At 50.0% G+C, this 12,432-nt stretch overlaps 1 pseudogene; it reads right to left on the bottom strand.

The window, feature by feature from the left end:
- Positions 1 to 3,794: 3,794 nt before the first annotated feature.
- Positions 3,795 to 4,730, bottom strand: LOC144253319 (dnaJ homolog subfamily C member 22 pseudogene; annotated as a pseudogene).
- Between the last annotated feature and the right edge of the window lie 7,702 nt (positions 4,731 to 12,432).

Here is a 12,432-nt window from a genome sequence, read left to right as displayed (position 1 = left end):
ACTTGGGTTAAAGGTGCTCCAAGGTGGGGAGTGGAGAAAGGGCTGCTGTGGAGCCCGCCATCCACTCCTGAGCTCTGCTGCTCCCTGAGACCTGCCTGCTGCTCCCGGGCTGCAGCCACACTGCATGCACTCACCAGCCAACAGATGGGTTTGGTGGACATCTGCTGGCTGAACCTGCCCTTCAGCTGGCTGCCATTTCCACCCAGCACTCTGGCCTTCGACCCTGAGACCTTTGCCTGTTTTCAAGACCCTGGGAGCCCTCAGCAGGCTCCTGTGTGGGTGGCTGGCTGGAGTGTGGTGGGAAGGCCCAGTGCCAGAGCCCAGGTGTGAGCCTGCCTTCTCTCCTTCCTGTAGGACCATGTGAGTGGGAGGCCGGTGCTCTGTGGGCTCCACACACTTCTGTTTCCTCCCCTCCCTGACTCCTGGCCTCCCTTCCCAGTGGACACATCACACTGTCTGCCTCTGCCTCATGGGAGAAGATCCCTCCTGACCCTTCCCCCAGGGCAGCGAGTGTCCAGAGTGCTGGGTCTGTCCTGGCCAGCCTGCCTGCCCTGGAAGTTGCTTGGAAAAGCCTCTTACCAGAGGCCTGTGTCCAGGAGCAGAGCCTCCACCCACTGGTCCACCACTTCCCTCTGGTTGTTTGGCCCTTGTGACCAGGGCCAGACTTGTAACCAGAGAAAGAGGCCAAATTTTTCATGAGTCTTGTGAAGGGACACCTAAAAGAGATCACCTAGGAAATTAAAACTCCAAACTATCTAGTTGCTCAATGGAAATATATCCAACTAGGGAAAAAATTTCAATTCATTATTATTTTTTATCTTTTTCAATTGTACTTCTGTGAATATTTTAATACATCATTTTTAATTTCTGAATGTTATTGTGTGGTCATTTTTAATCAAACAGAAAAAAAATATAAAACCTTTTCATTTCTTCTACCACAGCCACACCTGCCTCTTTATTCTTCAAACACATGAGCTTCTGGGCCTTTGCACAGCCGCTCCCTCAGCTGTTCATGCTTGTTGGCTGGGTGAGCAGATGGATGGGTGGATGCATTTATCCATTCAACTATCTATACTGAGAGCTCTTCTGAGCCAGGCACTGTGCTGAGCACAAGGAGACAGGAGTTAAGATAAAGCTCCTCCCAGAACCTGCTTTGGGGTGGGGACCACAAACACAAGTAGGAGTAACAGACACTTTAGAAATAGTTACTTGGGGCTTGGTACAATGTGCCAGGCACTTAGCATTTCTTATTCTGTTACAGCTCTATGAGCTAATAATAGTTGCACTAATCTTATACCCATTTTCAGAAAGAGAGTGTCAGGCTTAGATTATGACTTACCCAGCCACGGTCACTTAGCCAGTGTTAGGAAAGGTGGGGCAGGCCCTTCTATCTAAAGTAGAGCCATTAACTTCTGTATTTAAACAATGAGGCTGGGTGCTTGATGAGTTCCTCAGGAGCTGGGTGCAGGTGACCTGAGGGAGATGGTAGCATGCGTAGTAGAGATACAGGTCTCCGGGGGTCTTCATCTATTGAGAGCTGTGTCACAAATAACATGTTACACCAGACATGGTGGTGCCCTCCTGTAATCTCGGCAACACACGAAGCTGAGGCATGAGGATGGCAAGTTCAAGACCAGCCCCGGCAACTTAGCAAGACTCTGTCTAAATTAATAGAAGAAAAGGGCTGAGATGTGGTTAAGTGCCCCTGGTTCAATCCAAAAAAAAAAAACAAAGTGGTCTTCTAAGCCAGGGATCCCAAGTACAAGTCACTATTAAAGCACTCAAGTTTTCTAGTGTTCTGTTAATTCCATAGATTGCCAAGGGTCCGTGAGGAGCCCCGACCGCATAGCTTTACACTCTTGAGTGGGAGAGAGTGTTGGCAGGAACATCCCAAGGTGACCCTCACAGGCCCAGGAGTAGAACGAGAGGGATGCTGTGCTTCCCTGGGCACAGGAGGCCACCAGTAATGGGACTCCTCCTGCCAGCTCTGGTTTCCAGGCTGCACGGGGACATAAACATGCTCGCCAAGGACACAGGTGCTCAGCAGCCATTTCACCCCTACACCCTTTATTGTATATCTTCAACCACACGGACGTTTTCTAACAACAAAGATCTTCCCATACTTAACAAAGCATTTGGGGTGGTGCAGAGATTAAACCCAAGCGGCTCTGCCTGGAGCTAACCCTCTTTTCTTTTTTTGATATAGGTGGTCTCCCTAGGTTGCTGAGGCTGGCCTCCAACTTGAAATTCTCCTGCCTCACTCAATACCCCCACCCCCACCAGAGTGGCTTGGGATTACAAGAACAAAAGCATTTTAAAAAAACACATTTATAGGGCTGGGGCTAGGGCTCAGTGGCAGAGCACTTGCCTAGCATGTGTGAGGCACTGGGTTCGATCCTTAGCACCACACAAAAGTAAACAAATAAAATAAAGGCATTCTGTCCATCTATAACTATAAAAATTAAAAAAAAACACATTTAAATAAACAAATCTTTGGTTTCTTCTATTGCTCAGTTTATAGATTCCCTTTTTCTCAGAAATGGTTTCTTTGAGTCAGGACCCAACATATTCTAATGAAGATTTCTTTTTGTTTTAAAACCAAAAGGAGCACACACAAGGCCAGTTTGAACCTGCACCCAAATGTTCTAATAATAAGAGAAAACCCCACCCATGTGCAGCACAGGCTGCCTTTCCCAGCCTTGTGCCCAGAAGTTTCTGGAAAGACAGGGCCCCGTGTTGTTCACACCTGCATGACTTTCCTTAGATCCTTAGAAGCCGTTTCTGAGTCTTGGACCTGTAAGCGTCAGTTGTTGCTGCAGTGCCGTGATGGCCATTGGTCCTGAGCCTTGGACCTGTAAGCGTCAGTTGTTGCTGCAGTGCCGTGATGGCCGTTGGTCCTGATGTACTATAAAAATGAAAGCCAGACCTAAGCACTCTGAAGTCCTAGCCTGCCCTCCGCCCACCTCACATCCCTCCCAGAGGCCTGGGCCTGGCTGTGGGGCCACAGCTGAAGGCTGGGGCTGTGGGAGGCCTGGCTGTTTACAAGGGAGGAAACCATGGCCTCTGGGCTCATAGGAGTCCCCAGGGAGCGCTGCTTCCACACTTCCTCCCGCAGGAGGATGGGGGCTGTTTGTGGCTGCAGACCTCAGCCCAGGCTTGGAGTTTCAGTCACCATTTCTCTGGCTTTGAGACTTCCAGACCACAGGGAAGGGCTGTTTCCTGTGGTTGGTCTCCCTACCTCTGGGAAATCTGGCAGGTTTAACATTCTCATGTTTGCTTTTGTGTCTGGCCCCAGAGACATCCTGCTGTGTGACGGACACATCTCCGGTTGCTTTGCCTGGGGAGGGGCATTCAGTAATTTCAGGTGCCCACCTGAACCACTGCGGGAGTGTGAGGTGGGCAAAGGTGCTGGGGTCAACCCATCAGATTCCAAGAGACTGAAGTTCAAATCTAGACCATGTTATTGGTTCTTTCTTTTTTTCTTTCTTTTTCTTTTTCTTTTTTTTTTTTTTTTTTGCAGAACATAAATGTATTTTCTACCACAATTGTTCTCAACCCTGTAAGATTTCCACATCTTCACTGCAAGTAGACAGTTTTTTTTTTTTTTTTTAACACTGTTAGGATACCTCAGATGGGCAAAAGAAGACTTAGGATAAGCTGCCCCGCTCTTCTGTGAAGACTCCATTCTCCAAGAAAGTTGATTTTCACCTCTGGGATCCTCTGGGCTTCTTGGGCTGAGTCAGAAATTCATATGCAGCCTGGATCTCCAGGAAATGCCTTTGGGCCTCCTCTCTCTAGTGCTGGTTGTGGTCGGGATGCCAGTCCTTCACTAGCTCCCGGTAACTATGATGTATTTCTTCATTTGTTGCCCCATCTGAGAGGCCCAAAATCTGGTAAGCGAGCTGGCGCTTCTCATCCTGAAAACTGTGAACAAACTCATAGAACTTCTCCCACTCCTGGAAGTAGTGGTTGTTGATACCTGGATCCCCAACTAATAGCCACCAGATTTGGTAAGGCAGAAGGAGGACAGACTCCATAAGGCGGCCAAGAAGGGGGAAAAAGCTGAACCAACTTAAGAAGGAGCCAAGTGTTTCTGACACATAACTGAGAGTGGCAGCTGTGTTCCACAGGGTACTGTATGCCAGCGGGCCTGTGAAAGCAAGGTAAGCCAAACCGAGCCGGTAGAGCCGCACACTGAGTGTCTCTGACTCTACTGAAGGTTTATAGCGGCAATGCTTCTGGGCTGTGATGCTGGCAGCCAAGCTGATGGGAAGGATGGCTACGGGGCGGCCATAGAATATAGGGGAAGTAAGAAATGCTGCTCCTAGAGTGTTCTTAAAGTCTGAGGTTTGGTTGCCAATAGTAGCCACCAGCAAGACACCTAAGCCAACTGCCAGTGGGAGGCCCACAATGTAGAAGTTGGCCATGGAAGGAAAGCTAATCAGAGCCACAAGTCCAAAATATATGCCCACTATCATCTGGGCAAAAAAACGAATGGGACTCGGTGGGGGTATCCCCTCTCTTGAGCTCTGTTTCTGTCCCTGGGCTCTGTTGGCTTGAGCTACAAAGTTTGGGAGATTCCAGAATTCCCAAAGCCAGCCCAGCCCACCTCCCCCCAGGGTAAGCATCCAGAGCAGGGCAAGACTGTCCCTTCCCAAGTATAGGTGGTGAAGCCCAGCAGGGCCCCCTACAGCCCAAAGGACATAGGTCACAAGGAGCCCTTTCGCCATCCTCTAGGACAAGAACAAATCCAGTGGCATTTGATATTGCTCAGAGTGCAGAAATCTCAGTTCTTCTATGGGAATCATGCCCATCATAGCCTCAGAATTATCCTTAGACCCTGGCCGAACCGGCTCCCAGACAGCGTCAGATCAGCTATTTTCTTCAACCACAGAATCAAAATGGCCCCTCTCATTCTGCTCCCACTTCCATCCAAGTGTGTTATTGGTTCTTTCTCTGCCTTTGAATAGAAATTTCTTATTGCGAAGGTTTTTTTTTTTTTGAACCAAATAAAAGAAGCAAAATTTGCACTTACTTTTCAGGGCCTCTCTTAGAACGTACAGTAAGCCCGGAGGAATGCAGAGCCCTTCAGGACCTGCCCTCCTTGTTGGCACAGCAGAGCGCCAGGGCTGGTGTGTAATGGACTGATGGACGGCCAGCCACTGCGTCCTGGCTGGTGTGCTGGACTCACTGTGTTGGTCAGAGGCGTGGCCTGGGCAGCCTGACTGTGTTCTCTGGAGGCCATTCTCTCCTGGGCCACACCGGCCTTGTCCTGCTGTAGAGAAGTCCTGGCTGAAACATTGGGTTGTGTCTGACATCTTAAGCTCAATGCAGATATGTACAGACCCACACCACCCTATGTGGTGGCCCAGGTCAGGTGCCATTTAAGTTTGGATTAAATTTAAAATTCAGGTCCTCCATCACTCTGACCATGGAGCTTGGTGGTTCCATGTTACGGGGGCTGTCACGTTGATCAGAAATAGAACGTTTCCTTCGCGTGAAGTTCTGTTGAATGCACTGCTATCAACCACACAGAAAACAGTGACCTTCAGATGTGTGTCAGTGTGCCAGGTCAGGTGAGGATGGTGGGAATGTGTTAAGGTCTGTAAAAAAGTCAGGATGGCACCTGGCATTTTGCCAGAGAAATGTTAGAGTCTGTAAACAAGTCTGGATGGTACCTGGCAAAATGCCAGAGGGAGTGGTTTGTGAAGTAAGAAAAGTGAGCCATTAAGTGTGGAGATTCCTTATTGGTTGACTGCTGTATCTAGTTTATGCTAATTAAGATAAGCTGTGCAAAATGTATAAATACCTCTGTTGTCCTACAATAAAGGGCTCCTACTCCTGCTGTATCAATGTACACAAGTTGTTCGTCACCCCCCCCCCCCCCGCCCCGGCTATTTTGCTGCAGCTGGACTGCGGCAGATGGTGGTCCATTACAGGGAGCCCCGGGACACTCGGAGGTAAGTGACAAAAAAAAGGTGCCCGTCCATAGATAGGACGGGAGCAAATCTGCTCGTCCCTAGACAGATAGGGTGAGAGGAAAAATGGCCATTTTGAGAAAATGGAGAAGATTGACACAGTATGTTTGTGTCTTGTTTTGTCTCAGTGTATTGTTTTGTCCTTATGATGAAAATATGGAAGGGGTGAGAAGTAAATTGATAAGGGAAAGAGGCACCCCAGTGGAACCAAGAAGAGTTAGGACATGTGTTGATAAGAGCCCAGGAACTCTAGTCAGAAAGAAAAAGAAAGTTCAGAAGAAGAAGGATTATCAGGAAAAAAGTTGCAGCAAAAGGCTATTATTAAATACTTTTCGTTACCGGAGGGTGCGTGAATCAGTGCAGCGGCCGCGACGTGCGCTAGCCGGTCATGGCGCAGCAAGGGCTTTCCAAGCAGCGGCAGCCGGCTCTTCCACTGCCAGGAGCCCAAATCTAGACCTGACCTGGAGGCACAGTCTCGCAGGCTCTTGCTCCCTTTGCCCAGAAGCAGTTTGAGTCCGAGAGTCTCCCCAGGGCCATCTGGGGATGCTGGGACGCTACAGCCAGCAGAAGACGCTAATAACTAAGCTACAATGGTTCTCCCACACCTGAAGGCTGATGAGTAATGAGCGCCATTAAGGCCTATTTCAAATGTAAAAAATCTTAAGAAAATGTACTAAATTGTTCAGAAGGTTGTTTTCTTAGAGGAATACTACAGGAATTTCTTTAGCCATCTGGAGTTCCTGCCTTCGTCCCAGTGCCGGTGAAAATGAAAGTGGAAGAATTTCCAGTGTTACTGAGAACCAGAAGATACTTTGGATCAAGCTAGCTGCTTGCAGAACTTACCTGGACTATGATTTTAAGCTAGCTGCCGGTAGAACTTACCTGGACTGTGATTTACCTGGACTGTGAGTTAATCTATTGAGACACTGCTTTATCTGGACTGAGATAACAAACTATAATTTACAACAAATTGTAACTTGGTATCTTTGCAAATGGTGTCATTGCTGGTATAATTTTTCCAAGGGCTTCTTGCATGGAGCCATTAATTGGCTTGTTATTGTGGCATTTTGTATCCTTCCTTTCTGTTTGTAGCAGGTTATTTATGGTGTTTCTGTAAAAACCACTATGGTCCTTATTTAAATTAAACAAAAGGGGGAAATGTTAAGGTCTGTAAACAAGTCAGGATGGCACCTGGCATTTTGGCAGAGAAATGTTAGAGTTCGTAAACAAGTCTGGATGGTGCCTGGCAAAATGCCAGAGGGAGTGGTTTGTGAAGTAACAAAAGTGAGCCATTAAGTGTGGAGATTCCTTATTGGTTGACTGCTGTATCTAGTTTATGCTAATTAAGATAAGCTGTGTAGAATGCATAAATACCTCTGTTGTCCTACAATAAAGGGCTCCTACTCCTGCTGTATCAATGTACACAAGTTGTTCGTCACCCCCCCCCCTCGGCTATTTTGCTGCAGCCGGACTGCGGCAGGAATGTGAGTGTGAGGGGATAATTCTGTAAACTGGGCCCACTGTGCAACCCCACATGCTTTCTTTTCCAAGAAGCAATTTACCTGCAGCCCTGCCTGGCCTGAGTGGACCAGACATGTCACATTCCTCAGCCATCCACCTGTTATCTGCAGGAGAAATGCAGGCCAGAGATAACATCAATGGGAGGAACCCAAGAGACTTTTGTGACCTGATCCTGAAACTCTGGGAGATAAGGATAGTTCCTCCTAACCATAAAATCGGTAAGAATTTATGGGTAAGAAACCAATTAGAACCAGTCAGCATGAGCCAAACAAAGTGACCTAAAATTGTCAATGCAGTGGGGACTTGAAAATCTGATGTCATCTTGCTGTCAATCAAAAGTAAAGAAGTGAGCCTGAGCGGGACTCTGGAAACCTCTCTTGAATCCCCAACAAAACTGGAGTGCAGGACAGGTGCATTATCCCTCTCCTCCCTTGAGAGTGTCCCCTTTCCCTTTCCCTCTCCCTTCCATGAACTACTGGACTAAGCCTATTACTCTGAGCAACGTCTGGGATCTTTCTGACTTGGTGACACGAGTTGATAGCTCCAGTTATCCTGCTTCCCCACATGTTGAAGTGCAGCATTAGAGACGCATGCCAGCGTATAAAACAGGGCTTATTTAAAAAGGGTAATGTGGACTTCTCTGGGAGGGAGCAGGGGGCCATAGCTATCCTGGTATCCCAGGAAGTGAGAGCATCCACCTTTCTATGTGCCACAGGCTTCCTTTGTTCTCCTGGTCTTCCCCTGTCTCTCTCCTTCCTGCTAGTGACTGGGCCCGGAGATGCTCGGAGGGAGTGCCCCAAGTGAGAAGAGAGGGGCTGGAGGGGCCTGGTGGAGTGATCTGGGCTGGAAGGGGCCCAGGGTGCACTAACTTTTATAACTCCCTGGAGGGAGGGACAATCTCTGGGACAGGTCACCCTAGCCGCTGGTAGGAGCAGGGTGGAGGAAGGGCTCTGAAGAAATAAACATTTCAATCCCTCCAACTTCCCAGACCCAAATTGGCCTCCATTCTCTCCATTGACCCTCTGTTCTGACTACCTGTCTTTAATTCTGTCTTGTGAATCGGGTTTGAAGAGGGGTCTTTGCATTGCTTCATTTTCTCCGAAGGCCCCAGCTCTGTGTGACACTCACACCCTCTCTTCCTGTTGGAATGGACACCTGGTGGGCAGGGTGGTGCCTGGGGGCTGCCACTTTCTGCCATTTCTCCTTTCTCACTCCTGCTCCCTCCAAGTGCTTGCGGCCTCAGGTGCCACACGTGGCCCAGGGCTGCCTGCAGCTTGCCACAGGCCTTCGGAGATTGCACCCCTTGCCAGGGAGACAAGCATGAGCACCCCCCTGCCCTGGTGAGCTCAGAGCTTGTCCTAAGCCACAGCAGCAGTCAGTCAGCAACCCAGGAGGAGCTCTGAGGCAGAGGCATTTGAAATCACTGCTTCTGGTGGAGAGTCCCCAGGCTCCTCAGGCATCAGACATGAAGCGAGCTCTGCCTTAAAAGCCTTACATTCCAGGCACAAAAATGGGATTCCAACTTTAGGGCAGGTGGGATTTTTAGTAGTATAAGGAAGGGTCTTTGTCTTAGCAAGCTCATCTTGCCAACCGTAGGCAGACGGTGGCATCCGAAGTTCAGAGTAAATACTTATGTGGCCTTGCGGTTTAGCTACACACAAGGAACTGGACATTGACCAGCAGGAGGGCAGGAGGGACAGAGATGATGGGAGCGTGTGAGGGAGGTGAGCACTATGTTCAAGAGCAGTGGCAGAAGGTAAGGAGCAGCTAGGGACTGAAGAGTCAGGAGCAGGGTGGGTACCTGAGCAGACCCAGGCAAGGGGGTCAGGAGTGCAGACCTGGGTGCTGACGAGGCCTGGTGGGGGGGAAGGGCAGACACACTGTCCCTTTAGCAGGCATGGCACCACGCAAAGGCTTGCCAAGGGTCAGTCGTGACCTGGCCTCTGTGTGTTCATTTTGAGCACCTCCTTGAAGAGCCATCTGATTTCAGTTCGTTCTGCCTCCTCCAGGGTCTAATGTCAATGCCCTTGTCTCTCTCTAGGGCACTTCCTGGTTGCAGGTCACCCTAATTCCAGGCTCACATCATTACCTCCCCGCCTCCATCTTGCCCAGCCCACTTCTAATCCATTCTCCATAAGTAAAGGTGGCTTGGGGTGGGGCTCAGTGGTATACAACCTGCTCCCAGGGCGGAAGGCTCTGGGTTCAGTTCCCAGCACCAAGAGGAGTGGTGGTCTTTCCAAAGCTAATGTGTGCATGCACCTCCTCAGGAGAGTCATGGGGTGACTGCTCCCATGGGCGGGCTGTGCCCTGAGCCCCCAACCCCCAAGACAGGGCTGGAGTTGCATGTCCCATGGCGTCACACACCCACATGCTCAGTGGGCTTCTCCAGACCCAGACCCAGTGGGCACACCCTGAGAACTTCCCTGAATCACCCCACAGCCACCTGTGAGCATCCCTGCCAATGTGCTGTTATTGTCCCCATTTTACAAACAAGGGAGCAGATGGGTAGGGGCTTTGCCCAAGGACACACAGCTTGCAACTGGATCCATCCCATCCAGCTGGGGTCCAAAACCCACCTGCCCACCATGCAGCCTATTTTTCACTTGTACTTGTGACCTGGGCAAAGCCTGGCTAGTTCAACTGAGGGCAAGTAACTTTTGGGGGTCCCTGTGAGGGACTAGATGGTCTACTTGCTCAGTAAGTACTAAGTTCATTCTCCTGAGGCTGCCTGAAGAGTTAGCTTGAAACAATCAAATGGAAATGTGGCTACACTCATTGATTGACATGCGCTTTCTGAGCTCTGGCAATATGTCCAGGCACTGGGCTCAGTGCTGGAGACAGAATGGGGACTGGACCTCTGTCCTCTGCCCTCAAGGAGCCCACAGGTGTGACAAGCATTCAGAGGCTCCTAAAAAATGACACAAAACAAAACCCAGAGCATTGCTTCTCTGATTGCCCTGGGCCCCAAGCCCTCGTGGATTATATGTATCTTCCTTCTCCTAAAAGTAGCTGCCTGGTGCTCCTGAGAAGTGCCCTGGGGTACTGCAGCATGCCAGGAGCTAAGAAGGCACTTGCCCAGTAACTGGAGAGGTCCTGGGGCTACAGCCATCCCAGAGCCAGTGCTGCCATCTGCTGTCCACACAGAAGATGCGCCACACCCATCCCTGGGGCAGGCCGTTGGCTTCCTTCAGAGATGAGCCCTGAGCAGGGAATTGCCAAAGTTCGCTCACTGGGGCCCGTCAGGACTAGAAACCAAGCTTGGGATCCTGTGAAAGTGGAGGCATGTGGACTCGGACATGTGGAAGGTGCAGGCTCCAGACTACCATCCAGTTTCTTCTCACCTCTACCTGTCTCACTTGCCTTTCTTAAAAAAGGAATGTTAACTGACACAATGCAACTGTAGATCTTTATGGGCTCTCCGGTGATATTCCAATACATGTGTACAATGTGTAATGATCACGGCAAGTGACAGGTCTATCCCCTCAGACATTTGTCATTTCTTTCTGTAGATAACATTCAAAGTCCTCTCCACTGGTTATTTTGAACTATTCAAGTAATTATTGGCAGCTGGCTTACTCCTGCTACCTACCCACCTGGGTCCCTGTACCTGTCAATCATCCTCTCTCTCTTCCCCCCTGCCCTCCCCAGCCTCTGGTCACCACTGTACCACTCTCTACCTCTAGGAAATCAATTTTTTAGCTCCCACATGTGAGAACATGCAGTATTTGCCTTAAGGTGCCTAAGTTATTCACTCAGTGCCCTCCAGTTCAGTCTATGTTGCTACAAATGGCAGAACTTCCTTCTGCTTTGTGGCTGAATGATGAGCCGTTGGGTGTTCACACTTCATTTTCTTTATCCTTCCATGCATTTGTGGAGACCTTGGTTGACTCCATGTCTTGGCTGTCACATTGGTGGTCAGTCCTCAGGGAATTACACCACTGTGCTTCCAACGAGGACTGCCTGTCCCTGTCTGTCTTCTCCAGGCTTGCCCATCTTGGCTTTGTCTTGGTCAGAAGCAAATAGAATGTGAAGGAAGCGTTTGAAGTCCCAAGGGCAATTGTTGGCTGGACGGGCACCCCCAGCTCGGGGTGTGCTCCTGGAAGACTTGGTCTCCTGGGAAGCTGGTCACTCTGGTGGGTACCTGACACGTGCTCTTCCTCCAGCAGCAGGGCCAGTGCTGGGGTGGGAGGAGGGCGCACTTCCAGGGCAGAGCAGCCATGCACAATGGACTTGCCTCTGTCTCCCAGGGCACAAAGGAAGCCACGTCGAGCCTGCTCTCCTCTGGGCAAGCACTGTCAGGAGCTTGACATCCCTTCTTGTGCCTCCACCCACCCCCAGTGGCAGAGGGCACTATAGGAAGAATGCCTTCGCTTTTCCCAGGAACAAATGGCTAATGGGAGACTCAAGGGACAAGTGGACATCCTCAGATGACGTGGTCCACCCCAGTTGGGCCAGGCTGCCCTAGCCCACAGGCAGTAAGCAAAAAGAAGACTTCCTCTCATTTATCCCACAGATCACCTCCTACAAGTGGTCAGTGGAGACCTTAACTGAGCCCAGCCTCTAAAAAACATAGGTAAGTAGTGGACCCAGAAAGTGGGCAGGGACCAAAGAAAGACCTTTTCTTGCTTCCAAGGATGCCCAGAAGGTGGAGGAGTGCACATCTTGAGGCCAGGGGAGGTGCCATGGGAACAGACTGGAGAGTGGGCTGGGCCGGCGGCGTGGGTCTCCCACGCCACGGGAAGTCCTTGGGGTCTTTGACCATTTATTCAGTGTCCTGGCCTTGGCTTTTTATGACCATGTCACAGAAATGGCCTGGCTTCAAGCACTGCAGCAGCGTCCTAAACACCTGGGTCTGTGTGTGCCCCATTTACCCTGTGGTCTGGGTAGACAAAACGTTGGAACAGCATGGAACAGGCTGAGTGATATCTGTTGG

Source organism: Urocitellus parryii, chromosome 1, assembly GCF_045843805.1.
Source record: "Urocitellus parryii isolate mUroPar1 chromosome 1, mUroPar1.hap1, whole genome shotgun sequence".
Classification (NCBI taxonomy): Eukaryota; Metazoa; Chordata; class Mammalia; order Rodentia; family Sciuridae; genus Urocitellus; species Urocitellus parryii.
Note: the sequence above shows the minus strand (reverse complement) of the source record. Positions and strands in the feature narration are given on the sequence as shown.